The sequence below is a fragment of the Phalangium opilio genome, unplaced genomic scaffold (genome assembly GCF_054372755.1).
Source record: "Phalangium opilio isolate 3A_F unplaced genomic scaffold, DU_Popi_V2 ptg000092l_1, whole genome shotgun sequence".
Classification (NCBI taxonomy): domain Eukaryota; kingdom Metazoa; phylum Arthropoda; class Arachnida; order Opiliones; family Phalangiidae; genus Phalangium; species Phalangium opilio.
Window position 1 is genome coordinate 2,437,535 of NW_028324197.1, and position 16,840 is coordinate 2,454,374.

Genomic DNA, 16,840 nt, shown 5'->3' on the forward strand with positions numbered 1-16,840 from the left:
AATACCTGATAACCATTTAATTTCTGAGCTTCCGTGGCCCAATGGTTAGCGCGTTCGGCTGTTAACCAATAGGTTGGTGGTTCGAGCCCATCCGGGAGCGGTGTTGTGAGGTCTCAGATGTGACGTAAAAAGTCAAGGTTTTTGCACAATACCTGACGAGCATTTAGCTTTTGGGCTTCCGTGGCACAATGGTTATCGCGTTCGGCTGTTAACCAATAGGTTGGTGGTTCGAGCCCACCCGGGAGCGGTGTTGTGGGATCTCAAATGTAATGTAGAAAGCCAAAGTTTTTGCACAATAAATGACGACCATTTAATTTTTGGGCTTCCGTGGCGCAGTGGTTAGCGCGTTCGGCTGTTAACCAATAGGTTGGTGGTTCGAGCCCATCCGAGAGCGGTGTTGTGAGGTCTCAGATGTGACGTAAAAAGTCAAGGTTTTTACACAATACCTGACGAGCATTTAACTTTTGGGCTTCCGTGGCGCAATGTTTAGCGCGTTCGGCTGTTAACCAATAGGTTGGTGGTTCGAGCCCATCCGGGAGCGGTGTTGTGAGGTCTCAGATGTGTCGTAAAAAGTCAAGGTTTTTACACAATACCTGACGAGCATTTAATTTTTGGGCTTCGGTGGCGCAATGGTTAGCGCGTTCAGCTGTTAATCGAAAGGTTGGTGGTTCGAGCCCACCCGGGAAAGGTGTTGTGGGGTCTCAAATGTAACGTAGAAAGCCAAAGTTTTTCCACAATACCTGACGACCATTTAATTTTTGGGCTTCCGTGGCGCAATGGTTAGCACGTTCGGCTGTTAACCAATAGGTTGGTGGTTCGAGCCCATCCGGGAGCGGTGTTGTGAGGTCTCAGATGTGACGTAAAAAGTCAAGGTTTTCCACAATACCTGACAACCCTTTAATTTCTGAGCTTCCGTGGCTCAATGGTTAGCGCGTTCGGCTGTTAACCATTAGGTTGGTGGTTCGACCCCATCCGGGAGCGGTGTTGTGAGGTCTCAGATGTGACGTAAAAAGTCAAGGTTTTTACATAATACCTGACGAGCATTTAACTTTTGGGCTTCCGTGGCGCAATGGTTAGCGCGTTCGGCTGTTAACCAATAGGTTGGTGGTTCGAGCCCATCCGGGAGCGGTGTTGTGAGGTCTCAGATGTGACGTAAAAAGTCAAGGTTTTTACACAATACCTGACGAGCATTTAACTTTTGGGCTTCCGTGGCGCAATGGTTAGCGCGTTCGGCTGTTAACCAATAGGTTGGTGGTTCGAGCCCATCCGGGAGCGGTGTTGTGAGGTCTCAGATGTGACGTAAGAAGTCAAGGTTTTTACACAATACCTGACGAGTATTTAACTTTTGGGCTTCCGTGGCGCAATGGTTAGCGCGTTCGGCTGTTAACCAATAGGTTGGTGGTTCGAGCCCATCCGGGAGCGGTGTTGTGAGGTCTCAGATGTGACGTAAAAAGTCAAGGTTTTTACACAATACCTGACGAGCATTTAATTTTTGGGATTCCGTGGCGCAATGGTTAGCGCGTTCAGCTGTTAATCGAAAGGTTGGTGGTTCGAGCCCACCCGGGAGAGGTGTTGTGGGGTCTCAAATGTAACGTAGAAAGCCAAAGTTTTTCCACAACACCTGACAACCATTTAATTTCTGAGCTTCCGTGGCTCAATGGTTAGCGCGTTCGGCTGTTAACCAATAGGTTGGTGGTTCGAGCCCATCCGGGAGCGGTGTTGTGAGGTCTCAGATGTGACGTAAAAGGTCAAGGTTTTTACACAATACCTAACGAGAATTTAACTTTTGGGCCTCCGTGGCGCAATGGTTAGCGCGTTCGGCTGTTAACCAATAGGTTGGTGGTTCGACCCCATCCGGGAGCGGTGTTGTGAGGTCTCAGATGTGACGTAAAAAGTCAAGGTTATAAAGATGAAGGTTAATTTGTCTCACTTAATTTAAATTCGAATTTTTAACTAGCACTCTCGGCAACGGCCATATCACGCTGAGAACACCGGTTCTCGTCCGATAACCGAAGTTAAGCAGCGTCGAGCGCAGTCAGTACTTGGGAGGGAGACCACTTAGGAACACTGCGTGCCGTTGATTTTTTCACTTTTTTTTCCTCTTATAAATTTTAATAGATATGAAAAAAGCAAACATGTTTTTTTTGTTATTGTTTTAAAATGATGAAGGTTAATTTGTCTCACTTAATTTAAATTCGAATTATTAACAAGCACTCTCGGCAACGGCCATATCACGCTGAAAACACGGGTTTTCGTCCGATCACCGAAGTTAAGCAGCGTCGAGCGCATACAGTACTTGGGAATACTGCGTTCCGTTGGTTTTTCACTTTTGTTTCCTCTTTTAAATTCCACCCGATAAGAAAGAAGCAAACATATCTTCTTTTTGTTATTGTTTTATAAAGATGAAAGTTAATTAAATTCAAATTATTAACTAGCACTCTCGGCAACGGCCATATCACGCTGAATACACCGGTTCTCGTCCGATAACCGAAGTTAAGCAGCGTCGAGCGCAGTCAGTACTTGGGAGGGAGACCACTTAGGAACACTGCGTGCCGTTGATTTTTTCACTTTTTTTTCCTCTTATAAATTTTAATAGATATGAAAAAAGCAAACATGTTTTTTTTGTTATTGTTTTAAAATGATGAAGGTTAATTTGTCTCACATAATTTAAATTCGAATTATTAACAAGCACTCTCGGCAACGGCCATATCACGCTGAAAACACGGGTTTTCGTCCGATCACCGAAGTTAAGCAGCGTCGAGCGCATACAGTACTTGGGAATACTGCGTTCCGTTGGTTTTTCACTTTTGTTTCCTCTTTTAAATTCCACCCGATAAGAAAGAAGCAAACATATCTTCTTTTTGTTATTGTTTTATAAAGATGAAAGTTAATTAAATTCAAATTATTAACTAGCACTCTCGGCAACGGCCATATCACGCTGAATACACCGGTTCTCGTCCGACAACCGAAGTTAAGCAGCGTCGAGCGCAGTCAGTACTTGGGAGGGAGACCACTTAGGAACACTGCGTGCCGTTGATTTTTTCACTTTTTTTTCCTCTTATAAATTTTAATAGATATGAAAAAAGCAAACATGTTTTTTTTGTTATTGTTTTAAAATGATGAAGGTTAATTTGTCTCACTTAATTTAAATTCGAATTATTAACAAGTACTCTCGGCAACGGCCATATCACGCTGAAAACACGGGTTTTCGTCCGATCACCGAAGTTAAGCAGCGTCGAGCGCATACAGTACTTGGGAATACTGCGTTCCGTTGGTTTTTCACTTTTGTTTCCTCTTTTAAATTCCACCCGATAAGAAAGAAGCAAACATATCTTCTTTTTGTTATTGTTTTATAAAGATGAAAGTTAATTAAATTCAAATTATTAACTAGCACTCTCGGCAACGGCCATATCACGCTGAATACACCGGTTCTCGTCCGATCACCGAAGTTAAGCAGCGTCGAGCGCATACAGTACTTGGGAATACTGCGTTCCGTTGGTTTTTCACTTTTGTTTCCTCTTTTAAATTCCACCCGATAAGAAAGAAGCAAACATATCTTCTTTTTGTTATTGTTTTATAAAGATGAAAGTTAATTAAATTCAAATTATTAACTAGCACTCTCGGCAACGGCCATATCACGCTGAATACACCGGTTCTCGTCCGATAACCGAAGTTAAGCAGCGTCGAGCGCAGTCAGTACTTGGGAACACTGCATGCCGATGGCTTTTTCACTTTTGTTTCCTCTTAAATTCCACCAGATATGAAAAAACAAACATATCTTCTTATTGCTATTTTTTATAAAGATGAAGGTTAATTAAGTTCAAATTATTAACAAGCACTCTCGGCAACGACCATATCACGCTGAATACACCGGTTCTCGTCCGATCACCAAAGTTAAGCAGCGTCGAGCGCAGTCAGTACTTGGGAGGGCGACCACTTAGGAACACTGCGTGCCGTTTGCTTTTTCACTTTTTTTATCCTCTTTTAAATTCCAATAGATATGAAAAAAGCAAACATATTTTCTTTTTGTTATTGTTTTAACAAGTTGGGAAAACAAAAATATTACCTCTCCGAGGAGGACTACTTACAAACTTACTTACCCAGATATGGAAATGTTTCTTTTTTTAAGAACAAATAATGAAGTTGAAATTTATGAAATATTAAAGCAGTATACAAAGCATAGCAAATATACTGTAAATCAGACGACATTTTACATCCAATAAGGATATACTTGTACACATTAAAATCATCCGATGGGGGAAAAACGGGAAATGAAGAGCTAAACCTTTGGAGGGATATTACCTTTACGTTTTTGTAAAGGCCGAATTTTCTACTCCTCAGCTGTAAACCCTCTATGTTCAAAGCCGTATTCACAACAGGGTTGCCATGTAAACACTATCCTCTCGTTTCACCTCAACCATTTTCTTAGTTTGTCAACATGACTGTTAACGTTACATAACACCAAAGCTTATTTGTGGCTACATACACTGGAAGTAAATGCGCACCATAAATAGCATGAAAACACGAAGCTATAATCCGATTACGATCAGACCTTTCACTGGTCTGGGCTGCGTCCAGCAGAGCTCCCCAAAATGACAGCGGATTTTGGAAAACGGTTACCGGTGAGATCTGTCGTCAGAGCTTTTTTCCGGTCATCGGTGTTTTAAAAATGACGCTAGCGCAATAAAGCGTGCAAGGTACCAAGGCTTAACAAAAATTGTAAGATAACATATTTAAAGAGATAGATAACAACGTCTTTTATAATTAAAATTAGAAAGTAACATGTCTCTTAAAATTCTCGCGTCATGAAATGGTTTCACGCCAATTAAATAGCTATAGTCCCATCAGAATCAGCAAGAGCTATTTGTATTAATTCCTCCATGTTTTTTCGCCAAGCTGAGAACTACGCGTTTTACGTCACGTTTTCCCAAAACCCGACTATTTTCTTTGAAGACCGCGCTGGCTCAGCGCTGAGCACCGTGACGTCAAATTCAAAAGCAAAATCCCGTCCTGTACGACACTGCTAACAGCGCTGAGCTCTGCTGAACGCGGCCCAGATATCAACCATGATTATAAAATCTAAGCCTAATTATTTAACAGTGGATTTAACTTTCGGCTCACTCTGAACCGTTAATGTCTCTGCATTACAGAAACGAAAACCAAACCCAAGCGTTTACTTTTTGGTTCACTAGGCCTATTGACAAATAAAAGTACATTTGACCAATATCGTTGCGTTCGTTTTGAAATCACTATAGAAAGGATTATGCTATAAACAGATGTAGTATAGCTTAAGTAATATATAAACATCCATTTCAAATAACAATATTAAAAAACATTCTTGGAATATCAAAATGAAACAGAGCTTTAAAGCTACGAAAGTACTAAATGCATCGTAATTACGAAAAAGATTTCCACATATTCACTTTATATTATGAAAAAGTGAATATTAAGGTTCTGTAGGATTTCTTAACACATCAAAACAAAGCGAACTGCTAACTCGGCGCATTAGTGTGACAACGGACAGACACACACAGACAAAAAAAATAGACTGCTTTTTAACTCTTTCCGTTTTAATTTTGAGTTTAGAAACAAGATTATCTTAAATATTAAAATAAATTTAATTAATATTAAATATTTTCTTCGTTAGTTGTTCGCCTTATTGAGCGTTACATCGTCTTGATAAAGAACAGTTAAACATTCTTGAGAGACTTGACTAATATTGGCGTTTAAAATGAAGCATACGCCGGTTGCTTCACCTTATTCTAATAGGTAGTATATAAGGATTTCGAATCGCAGCTATGGATAAGAACAGCGCAATTGCGTGAAACTTTGGTGGAAGCCCCGCCATTGGGAGGCCGGACGTTTCTCGTAACCCTGGCCGATCGCCGCGTATGTTTTAACCTTGAGGATGATGATTGAGTAGAAGCCAGGTGTGCAGATTGGTGTCCATGTGGGATGGAAAAAAACTATGACCAGAAGATGGTGGTGTAGAAGCCAGGTGTACAGACTGGTGTCCATGAGGGATGGACAAAAACAATGACCAGAAGATGGTGGTGTAGAGGCCAGGTGTACAGACTGGTGTCCATGTGGGATGGACTAAAACAATGACCAGAAGATGGTGGTGTAGAAGCCAGGTGTACAGACTGGTGTCCATGAGGGATGGACAAAAACAATGACCAGAAGATGGTGGTGTAGAAGCCAGGTGTACAGACTGGTGTCCATGTGGGATGGACAAAAACAATGACCAGAAGATGGTGGTGTAGAAGCCAGGTGTACAGACTGGTGTCCATGTGGGATGGACAAAAACAATGACCAGAAGATGGTGGTGTAGAAGCCAGGTGTACAGACTGGTGTCCATGTGGGATGGACAAAAATAAAGACGAGAAGATGGTGGTTTAGAAGGCAGGTGTACAGACTGGTGTCCATGTGGGATGGACAAAAACAAAGACCAGAAGATGGTGGTGTTAGAAGCCAGTAAGTACAGACTGGTGTCTTTGTGGGATGGACAAAAGCAACGACCAGAAGGTGGTGGTGTTAGAAGCCAGTGAATACAGATTGGTGTTCATGTGGAATGGACAATTGACTAGTCAGATGAAATAGTAGTGGCCAGTTGAATTGTGGATAACCTCAAGTTTTGAATTTTCCGGGAACTGTGAATGCGGTCCGGAAATGGCGAACACATTTGCTTCGATTCGGAAACTGCGAACGCGGTCCCCTGGGGTGTAAGTCAATAACAACAGCCTGACACACACACACACACCCACACACACACACACACAGACATGCTGTCGATTTTAGAACCTCTCCGTGACATACGTCACTCGGAGAGGTAAAAAGATGAAGGTTAATTTGTCTCACTTAATTTAAATTCGAATTATTATCTAGCACTCTCGGCAACGGCCATATCACGCTGAGAACACCGGTTCTCGTCCGATCGCCGACGTTAGCAGCGTCGAGCGCAGTCAGTACTTGGGAATACTGCGTGCCGTTGGCTTTTTCACTTTTGTTTCCTCTTTTAAATTCCACCTGATATGAAAAAGCAAACATATCTTCTTTTTGTTATTGTTTTATAAAGATGAAGGTTTATTTGTCTCACTTAATTTAAATTCGAATTTTTAACTAGCACTCTCGGCAACGGCCATATCACGCTGAGAACACCGGTTCTCGTCCGATCGCCGACGTTAGCAGCGTCGAGCGCAGTCAGTACTTGGAAATACTGCGTGCCGTTGGTTTTTCACTTTTGTTTCCTCTTTTAAATTCCACCCGATTTGAAAAAAGCACACATATCTTCTTTTTGTTATTGTTTTATAAAGATGAAACTTAATTAAATTAAAATTATTAACTAGCACTCTCGGCAATGGCCATATCACGCTGAATACACCGGTTCTCGTCCGATAACTGAAGTTAAGCAGCGTCGAGCGCAGTCACTACTTGGGAGGGAGACCACTTAGGAACACTGCGTGCCGTTGGCTTTTTCACTTTTTTTTCCTCTTTTAAATTTTAATAGATATGAAAAAAGCAAACATGTTTTCATTTTGTTATTGTTTTAAAATGATAAAGGTTAATTTGTCTCACTTAATTTAAATTCGAATTATTAACTAGCACTCTCGGCAACGACCATATCACGCTGAATACAGCGGTTCTCGTCCGATCACCGAAGTTAAGCAGCGTCGAGCGCAGTCAGTACTTGGGAGGGCGACCACTTAGGAACACTGCGTGCCGTTAGCTTTTTCACTTTTTTTTCCTCTTTTAAATTCCAATAGATATAAAAAAGCAAACATATTTTCTTTTTGTTATTGTTTTAAAAAGATGAAGGTTAATTTGTCTCACTTAATTTAAATTCGAATTATTATCTAGCACTCTCGGCAACGGCCATATAACGCTGAAAACACCGGTTTTCGTCCGATCACCGAAGTTAAGCAGCGTCGAGCGCAGTCAGTACTTGGGATGGAGACCACTTAGGAACACTGCGTGCCGTTGGCTTTTTCACTTTTATTTCCTCTTTCAAATTCCACCAGACATGAAAAAAGCAAACATATCATCTTTTTGTTATTGTTTTATAAAGATGAAAGTTAATTTAATTCAAATTATTAACTAGCACTCTCGGCAACGGCCATATCACGCTGAGAACACCGGTTCTCGTCCGATCGCCGACGTTAGCAGCGTCGAGCGCAGTCAGTACTTGGGAATTTTGCGTGCCGTTGGTTTTTCACTTTTGTTTCCTCTTTTAAATTCCACTCGATTTGAAAAAAGCACACATATCTTCATTTTGTTATTGTTTTATAAAGATGAAAGTTAATTAAATTCAAATTATTAACTAGCACTCTCGGCAACGGCCATAACACGCTGAATACACCGGTTCTCGTCCGATAACCGAAGTTAAGAAACGTCGAGCGCAGTCAGTACTTTGGAGGGAGACCACTTTGAGTATTTCTTCACTATTTTCAAATATGATCACTGAAACCATTATTTTTATACTTTTTGCTTTAATTCAAGCAAATGTAACGATATTCAATCAAAAAACTGTTAAAATTAAATTTTTCAATAAGAAATCGTTGTCACGGACTTTGTATCTTGAAGAAGAAAAACATGCGATTTTTTCGGTACACTTTTGAATGCATTTTTTTCTGGAGAAATGTTTGACCGAATTCAGCTTAATTCCCTATAAAACACTCATTGAAAGTGATTTCATCTCGATTGAACAATAATTGAAAATTTACCTCGATTTTTAATAACATTTTCAAAATCGACGTTTCACGGCCAAAGAAGCATACTTTGAGTATTTCTTCACTATTTTCAAATATGTTCACTGAAACCATTATTTTTATACTTTTTGCTTTAATTCAAGCAAATGTAACGATATTCAATCAAAAAACTGTTAAAATTAAATTTTTCAATAAGAAATCGTTGTCACGGATTTTGTATCTTGAAGAAGAAAAACATGCGATTTTTTCGGTACTTTTTTGAATGCATTTTTTTCTGGAGAAATTTTTGACCGAATTCAGCTTAATTCCCAATAAAACACTCATTAAAAGTGATTTCATCTCGATTGAACAATAAATAAAAATGTACCTCGATTTTTAATAACATTTTCAAGATCGACGTTTCACGGGCAAAGAAGCATATTTTGAGTATTTCTTCACTATTTTCAAATATAACCACTGAAACCATTATTTTTATACCTTTTGCTTTAATTCAAGCAAATGTAACGATATTCATTCAAAAAACTGTTAAAATTAAATTTTTCAATAAGAAATCGTTGTCACGGATTTTGTATCTTGAAGAAGAAAAACATGCGATTTTTTCGGTACACTTTCGAATGCATTTTTTTCTGGAGAAATGTTTGACCGAATTCAGCTTAATTCCCTATAAAACACTCATTAAAAGTGATTTCATCTCGATTGAACAATAAATAAAAATGTACCTCGATTTTTAATAACATTTTCAAAATCGACGTAACTCGGCCTAAGAAAAACATTTTGAGTATTTGTTCACTATTTTCAAATATAACCACTGAAACCATTATTTTTGTATTTTTCGCTTTAATTCAAGCAATGTAACGATATTCTTTCAAAAAACTGTTAAAATTAAATTTTTCAATAAGAAATCGTTGTCACGGATTTTGTATCTTGAAGAAGAAAAACATGCGATTTTTTCGGTACTTTTTTGAATGCATTTTTTTTCTGGAGAAATTTTTGACCGAATTCAGCTTAATTCCCTATAAAACACTCATTAAAAGTGATTTCATCTCGGTTGAACCATAAATAAAAATGTACCTCGATTTTTAATAACATTTTCAAAATCGACTTTTCACGGCCAAAGAAGCATATTTTGAGTATTTCTTCACTATTTTCAAATATAACCACTGAAACCATTATTTTTATACTTTTTGCTTTAATTCAAGCAAATGTAACGATATTCATTCAAAAAACTGTTAAAATTCAATTTTTCAATAAGAAATCGTTGTCACGGATTTTGTATCTTGAAGAAGAAAAACAAGCGATTTTTTCGGTACACTTTTGAATGCATTTTTTTCTGGAGAAATGTTTGACCGAATTCAGCTTAATTCCCTATAAAACACTCATTGAAAGTGATTTCATCTCGATTGAACAATAATTAAAAATTTACCTCGATTTTTAATAACATTTTCAAAATCGACGTTTCACGGCCAAAGAAGCATACTTTGAGTATTTCTTCACTATTTTCAAATATGATCACTGTAACCATTATTTTTATACTTTTTGCTTTAATTCAAGCAAATGTAACGATATTCAATCAAAAAACTGTTAAAATTAAATTTTTCAATAAGAAATCGTTGTCACGGATTTTGTATCTTGAAGAAGAAAAACATGCGATTTTTTCGGTACTTTTTTGAATGCATTTTTTTCTGGAGAAATTTTTGACCGAATTCAGCTTAATTCCCAATAAAACACTCATTAAAAGTGATTTCATCTCGATTGAACAATAAATAAAAATGTACCTCGATTTTTAATAACATTTTCAAGATCGACGTTTCACGGGCAAAGAAGCATATTTTGAGTATTTCTTCACTTTTTTCAAATATAACCACTGAAACCATTATTTTTATACCTTTTGCTTTAATTCAAGCAAATGTAACGATATTCATTCAAAAAACTGTTAAAATTAAATTTTTCAATAAGAAATCGTTGTCACGGATTTTGTATCTTGAAGAAGAAAAACATGCGATTTTTTCGGTACACTTTCGAATGCATTTTTTTCTGGAGAAATGTTTGACCGAATTCAGCTTAATTCCCTATAAAACACTCATTAAAAGTGATTTCATCTCGATTGAACAATAAATAAAAATGTACCTCGATTTTTAATAACATTTTCAAAATCGACGTAACTCGGCCTAAGAAAAACATTTTGAGTATTTGTTCACTATTTTCAAATATAACCACTGAAACCATTATTTTTGTATTTTTCGCTTTAATTCAAGCAATGTAACGATATTCTTTCAAAAAACTGTTAAAATTAAATTTTTCAATAAGAAATCGTTGTCACGGATTTTGTATCTTGAAGAAGAAAAACATGCGATTTTTTCGGTACTTTTTTGAATGCATTTTTTTTCTGGAGAAATTTTTGACCGAATTCAGCTTAATTCCCTATAAAACACTCATTAAAAGTGATTTCATCTCGGTTGAACCATAAATAAAAATGTACCTCGATTTTTAATAACATTTTCAAAATCGACTTTTCACGGCCAAAGAAGCATATTTTGAGTATTTCTTCACTATTTTCAAATATAACCACTGAAACCATTATTTTTATACTTTTTGCTTTAATTCAAGCAAATGTAACGATATTCATTCAAAAAACTGTTAAAATTCAATTTTTCAATAAGAAATCGTTGTCACGGATTTTGTATCTTGAAGAAGAAAAACAAGCGATTTTTTCGGTACACTTTTGAATGCATTTTTTTCTGGAGAAATGTTTGACCGAATTCAGCTTAATTCCCTATAAAACACTCATTGAAAGTGATTTCATCTCGATTGAACAATAATTAAAAATTTACCTCGATTTTTAATAACATTTTCAAAATCGACGTTTCACGGCCAAAGAAGCATACTTTGAGTATTTCTTCACTATTTTCAAATATGATCACTGTAACCATTATTTTTATACTTTTTGCTTTAATTCAAGCAAATGTAACGATATTCTTTCAAAAAACTGTTAAAATTAAATTTTTCAATAAGAAATCGTTGTCACGGATTTTGTATCTTGAAGAAGAAAAACATGCGATTTTTTCGGTACTTTTTTGAATGCATTTTTTTTCTGGAGAAATTTTTGACCGAATTCAGCTTAATTCCCTATAAAACACTCATTAAAAGTGATTTCATCTCGGTTGAACCATAAATAAAAATGTACCTCGATTTTTAATAACATTTTCAAAATCGACTTTTCACGGCCAAAGAAGCATATTTTGAGTATTTCTTCACTATTTTCAAATATAACCACTGAAACCATTATTTTTATACTTTTTGCTTTAATTCAAGCAAATGTAACGATATTCATTCAAAAAACTGTTAAAATTCAATTTTTCAATAAGAAATCGTTGTCACGGATTTTGTATCTTGAAGAAGAAAAACAAGCGATTTTTTCGGTACACTTTTGAATGCATTTTTTTCTGGAGAAATGTTTGACCGAATTCAGCTTAATTCCCTATAAAACACTCATTGAAAGTGATTTCATCTCGATTGAAGAATAATTAAAAATTTACCTCGATTTTTAATAACATTTTCAAAATCGACGTTTCACGGCCAAAGAAGCATACTTTGAGTATTTCTTCACTATTTTCAAATATGATCACTGTAACCATTATTTTTATACTTTTTGCTTTAATTCAAGCAAATGTAACGATATTCAATCAAAAAACTGTTAAAATTAAATTTTTCAATAAGAAATCGTTGTCACGGATTTTGTATCTTGAAGAAGAAAAACATGCGATTTTTTCGGTACTTTTTTGAATGCATTTTTTTCTGGAGAAATTTTTGACCGAATTCAGCTTAATTCCCAATAAAACACTCATTAAAAGTGATTTCATCTCGATTGAACAATAAATAAAAATGTACCTCGATTTTTAATAACATTTTCAAGATCGACGTTTCACGGACAAAGAAGCATATTTTGAGTATTTCTTCACTTTTTTCAAATATAACCACTGAAACCATTATTTTTATACCTTTTGCTTTAATTCAAGCAAATGTAACGATATTCATTCAAAAAACTGTTAAAATTAAATTTTTCAATAAGAAATCGTTGTCACGGATTTTGTATCTTGAAGAAGAAAAACATGCGATTTTTTCGGTACACTTTCGAATGCATTTTTTTCTGGAGAAATGTTTGACCGAATTCAGCTTAATTCCCTATAAAACACTCATTAAAAGTGATTTCATCTCGATTGAACAATAAATAAAAATGTACCTCGATTTTTAATAACATTTTCAAAATCGACGTAACTCGGCCTAAGAAAAACATTTTGAGTATTTGTTCACTATTTTCAAATATAACCACTGAAACCATTATTTTTGTATTTTTCGCTTTAATTCAAGCAATGTAACGATATTCTTTCAAAAAACTGTTAAAATTAAATTTTTCAATAAGAAATCGTTGTCACGGATTTTGTATCTTGAAGAAGAAAAACATGCGATTTTTTCGGTACTTTTTTGAATGCATTTTTTTTCTGGAGAAATTTTTGACCGAATTCAGCTTAATTCCCTATAAAACACTCATTAAAAGTGATTTCATCTCGGTTGAACAATAAATAAAAATGTACCTCGATTTTTAATAACATTTTCAAAATCGACGTTTCACGGCCAAAGAAGCATATTTTGAGTATTTCTTCACTATTTTCAAATATAACCACTGAAACCATTATTTTTATACTTTTTGCTTTAATTCAAGCAAATGTAACGATATTCATTCAAAAAACTGTTAAAATTCAATTTTTCAATAAGAAATCGTTGTCACGGATTTTGTATCTTGAAGAAGAAAAACAAGCGATTTTTTCGGTACACTTTTGAATGCATTTTTTTCTGGAGAAATGTTTGACCGAATTCAGCTTAATTCCCTATAAAACACTCATTGAAAGTGATTTCATCTCGATTGAACAATAATTAAAAATTTACCTCGATTTTTTATAACATTTTCAAAATCGACGTTTCACGGCCAAAGAAGCATACTTTGAGTATTTCTTCACTATTTTCAAATATGATCACTGTAACCATTATTTTTATACTTTTAGAAAAAACTGTTAAAATTCAATTTTTCAATAAGAAATCGTTGTCACGGATTTTGTATCTTGAAGAAGAAAAACATGCGATTTTTTTCGGTACGCTTTTGAATGTATTTTTTTCTGGAGAAATGTTTGACCGAATTCAGCTTAATTCCCTATAAAACACTCATTGAAAGTGATTTCATCTCGATTGAACAATAATTAAAAATTTACCTCGATTTTTAATAACATTTTCAAAATCGACGTTTCACGGCCAAAGAAGCATACTTTGAGTATTTCTTCACTATTTTCAAATATGTTCACTGAAACCATTATTTTTATACTTTTTGCTTTAATTCAAGCAAATGTAACGATATTCAATCAAAAAACTGTTAAAATTAAATTTTTCAATAAGAAATCGTTGTCACGGATTTTGTATCTTGAAGAAGAAAAACATGCGATTTTTTCGGTACTATTTTGAATGCATTATTTTCTGGAGAAATTTTTGACCGAATTCAGCTAAATTCCCTATAAAACACTCATTAAAAGTGATTTCATCTCGATTGAACAATAAATAAAAATGTACCTCGATTTTTAATAACATTTTCAAAATCGACGTTTCACGGCCAAAGAAGCATATTTTGAGTATTTCTTCACTATTTTCAAATATAACCACTGAAACCATTATTTTTATACTTTTTGCTTTAATTCAAGCAAATGTAACGATATTCATTCAAAAAACTGTTAAAATTTTCAAAATCGTTGAGCCCTCCCGGGAGCGGTGTTGTGACGTCTCAGATGTAACGTAAAATATCAGAGTTTTTTACGAACATTTAATTTTTGGGCTTCCGTGGCGCAATGGTTAGCGCGCTACTCTGTTATTCAAAAGGTTGGTGGTTCGAGCCCACCCGAGAGAGGTGTTGTGGGGTCTCAGACGTAGCGTGAAAAGTCAAAACTTTTCCACGATACCTGACAACCTTTTAATTTCTGGGCTTCCGTGGCGCAATGGTTAGCGCGTTCGGCTGTTAACCAATAGGTTGGTGGTTCGAGACCACCCGGAAGCGGTGTTGTGTGATCTCAAATGTAACGTAGAAAGCCAAAGTTTTTGCACAATAAATGACGACCATTTAATTTTTGGGCTTCCGTGGCGCAATGGTTAGCGCGTTCGGCTGTTAACCAATAGGTTGGTGGTTCGACCCCATCCGGGAGCGGTGTTGTGAGGTCTCAGATGTGACGTAAAAAGTCAAGGTTTTTACACAATACCTGACGAGCATTTAACTTTTGGGCTTCCGTGGCGCAATGTTTAGCGCGTTCGGCTGTTAACCAATAGGTTGGTGGTTCGAGCCCATCCGGGAGCGGTGTTGTGAGGTCTCAGATGTGACGTAAAAAGTCAAGGTTTATACACAATACCTGACGAGCATTTAATTTTTGGGCTTCCGTGGCGCAATGGTTAGCGAGTTCAACTGTTAATCGAAAGGTTGGTGGTTCGAGCCCACCCGGGAAAGGTGTTGTGGGGTCTCAAATGTAACGTAGAAAGCCAAAGTTTTTCCACAATACCTGACAACCATTTAATTTCTGAGCTTCCGTGGATCAATGGTTAGCGCGTTCGGCTTTAACCAATAGGTTGGTGGTTCGAGCCCATCCGGGAGCGGTGTTGTGTGATCTCAAATGTAACGTAGAAAGCCAAAGTTTTTCCACAATACCTGACGACCATTTCATTTTTGGGCTTCCGTGGCGCAATGGTTAGCACGTTCGGCTGTTAACCAATAGGTTGGTGGTTCGAGCCCATCCCGGAGCGGTGTTGTGAGTTCTCAGATGTGACGTAAAAAGTCAAGGATTTCCACAAAACCTGTCAACCATTTAATTTCTGAGCTTCCGTGGCTCAATGGTTAGCGCGTTCGTCTGTTAACCAATAGGTTGGTGGTTCGAGCCCACCCGGGAGCGGTGTTGTGGGATCTGAAATGTAACGTAGAAAGCCAAAGTTTTTGCACAATAAATGACGACCATTTAATTTTTGGGCTTGAGTGGCGCAATGGTTAGCGCGTTCGGCTGTTAACCAATAGGTTGGTGGTTCGACCCCATCCGGGAGCGGTGCTGTGAGGTCTCAGATGTGACGTAAAAAGTCAAGGTTTTTACACAATACCTAACGAGCATTTAACTTTTGGGCTTCCGTGGCGTAATGGTTAGCGCGTTCGGCTGTTAACCAATAGGTTGGTGGTTCGAACCCATCCGGGAGCGGTGTTGTGAGGTCTCAGATGTGACGTAAAAAGTCAAGGTTTTTACACAATACCTGACGAGCATTTAACTTTTGGGCTTCCGTGGCGCAATGGTTAGCGCGTTCGGCTGTTAACCAATAGGTTGGTGGTTCGACCCCATCCGGGAGCGGTGTTGTGAGGTCTCAGATTTGACGTAAAAAGTCAATCTTTTTACACAATACCTGACGAGCATTTAACTTTTGGGCTTCCGTGGCGCAATGGTTAGCGCGTTCGGCTGTTAACCAATAGGTTGGTGGTTCGAGCCCATCCGGGAGCGGTGTTGTGAGGTCTCAGATGTGACGTAAAAAGTCAAGGTTTATACACAATACCTGACGAGCATTTAATTTTTGGGCTTCCGTGGCGCAATGGTTAGCGAGTTCAGCTGTTAATCGAAAGGTTGGTGGTTCGAGCCCACCCGGGAAAGGTGTTGTGGGGTCTCAAATGTAACGGAGAAAGCCAAAGTTTTTCCACAATACCTGACAACCATTTAATTTCTGAGCTTCCGTGGATCAATGGTTAGCGCGTTCGGCTTTAACCAATAGGTTGGTGGTTCGAGCCCATCCGGGAGCGGTGTTGTGTGATCTCAAATGTAACGTAGAAAGCCAAAGTTTTTCCACAATACCTGACGACCATTTAATTTTTGGGCTTCCGTGGCGCAATGGTTAGCACGTTCGGCTGTTAACCAATAGGTTGGTGGTTCGAGCCCATCCCGGAGCGGTGTTGTGAGGTCTCAGATGTGACGTAAAAAGTCAAGGATTTCCACATTACCTGACAACCATTTAATTTCTGAGCTTCCGTGGCTCAATGGTTAGCGCGTTCGTCTGTTAACCAATAGGTTGTTGGTTCGAGC

At 37.4% G+C, this 16,840-nt stretch overlaps 7 pseudogenes; all 7 read left to right on the forward strand.

Annotated features, from left to right (window-relative positions):
- Nucleotides 1–1,964: 1,964 nt before the first annotated feature.
- Nucleotides 1,965–2,083, forward strand: LOC149641912 (5S ribosomal RNA; annotated as a pseudogene).
- A 359-nt stretch (nucleotides 2,084–2,442) lies between these two features.
- LOC149641913 (5S ribosomal RNA) lies at nucleotides 2,443–2,561 on the forward strand (annotated as a pseudogene).
- A 359-nt stretch (nucleotides 2,562–2,920) lies between these two features.
- LOC149641914 (5S ribosomal RNA) lies at nucleotides 2,921–3,039 on the forward strand (annotated as a pseudogene).
- Nucleotides 3,040–3,843: 804 nt separating this feature from the next.
- LOC149641915 (5S ribosomal RNA) lies at nucleotides 3,844–3,962 on the forward strand (annotated as a pseudogene).
- A 3,391-nt stretch (nucleotides 3,963–7,353) lies between these two features.
- On the forward strand, nucleotides 7,354–7,472 carry LOC149641916 (5S ribosomal RNA; annotated as a pseudogene).
- Nucleotides 7,473–7,609: 137 nt separating this feature from the next.
- Nucleotides 7,610–7,728, forward strand: LOC149641917 (5S ribosomal RNA; annotated as a pseudogene).
- A 136-nt stretch (nucleotides 7,729–7,864) lies between these two features.
- On the forward strand, nucleotides 7,865–7,983 carry LOC149641918 (5S ribosomal RNA; annotated as a pseudogene).
- The last annotated feature ends 8,857 nt before the right edge of the window (nucleotides 7,984–16,840 follow it).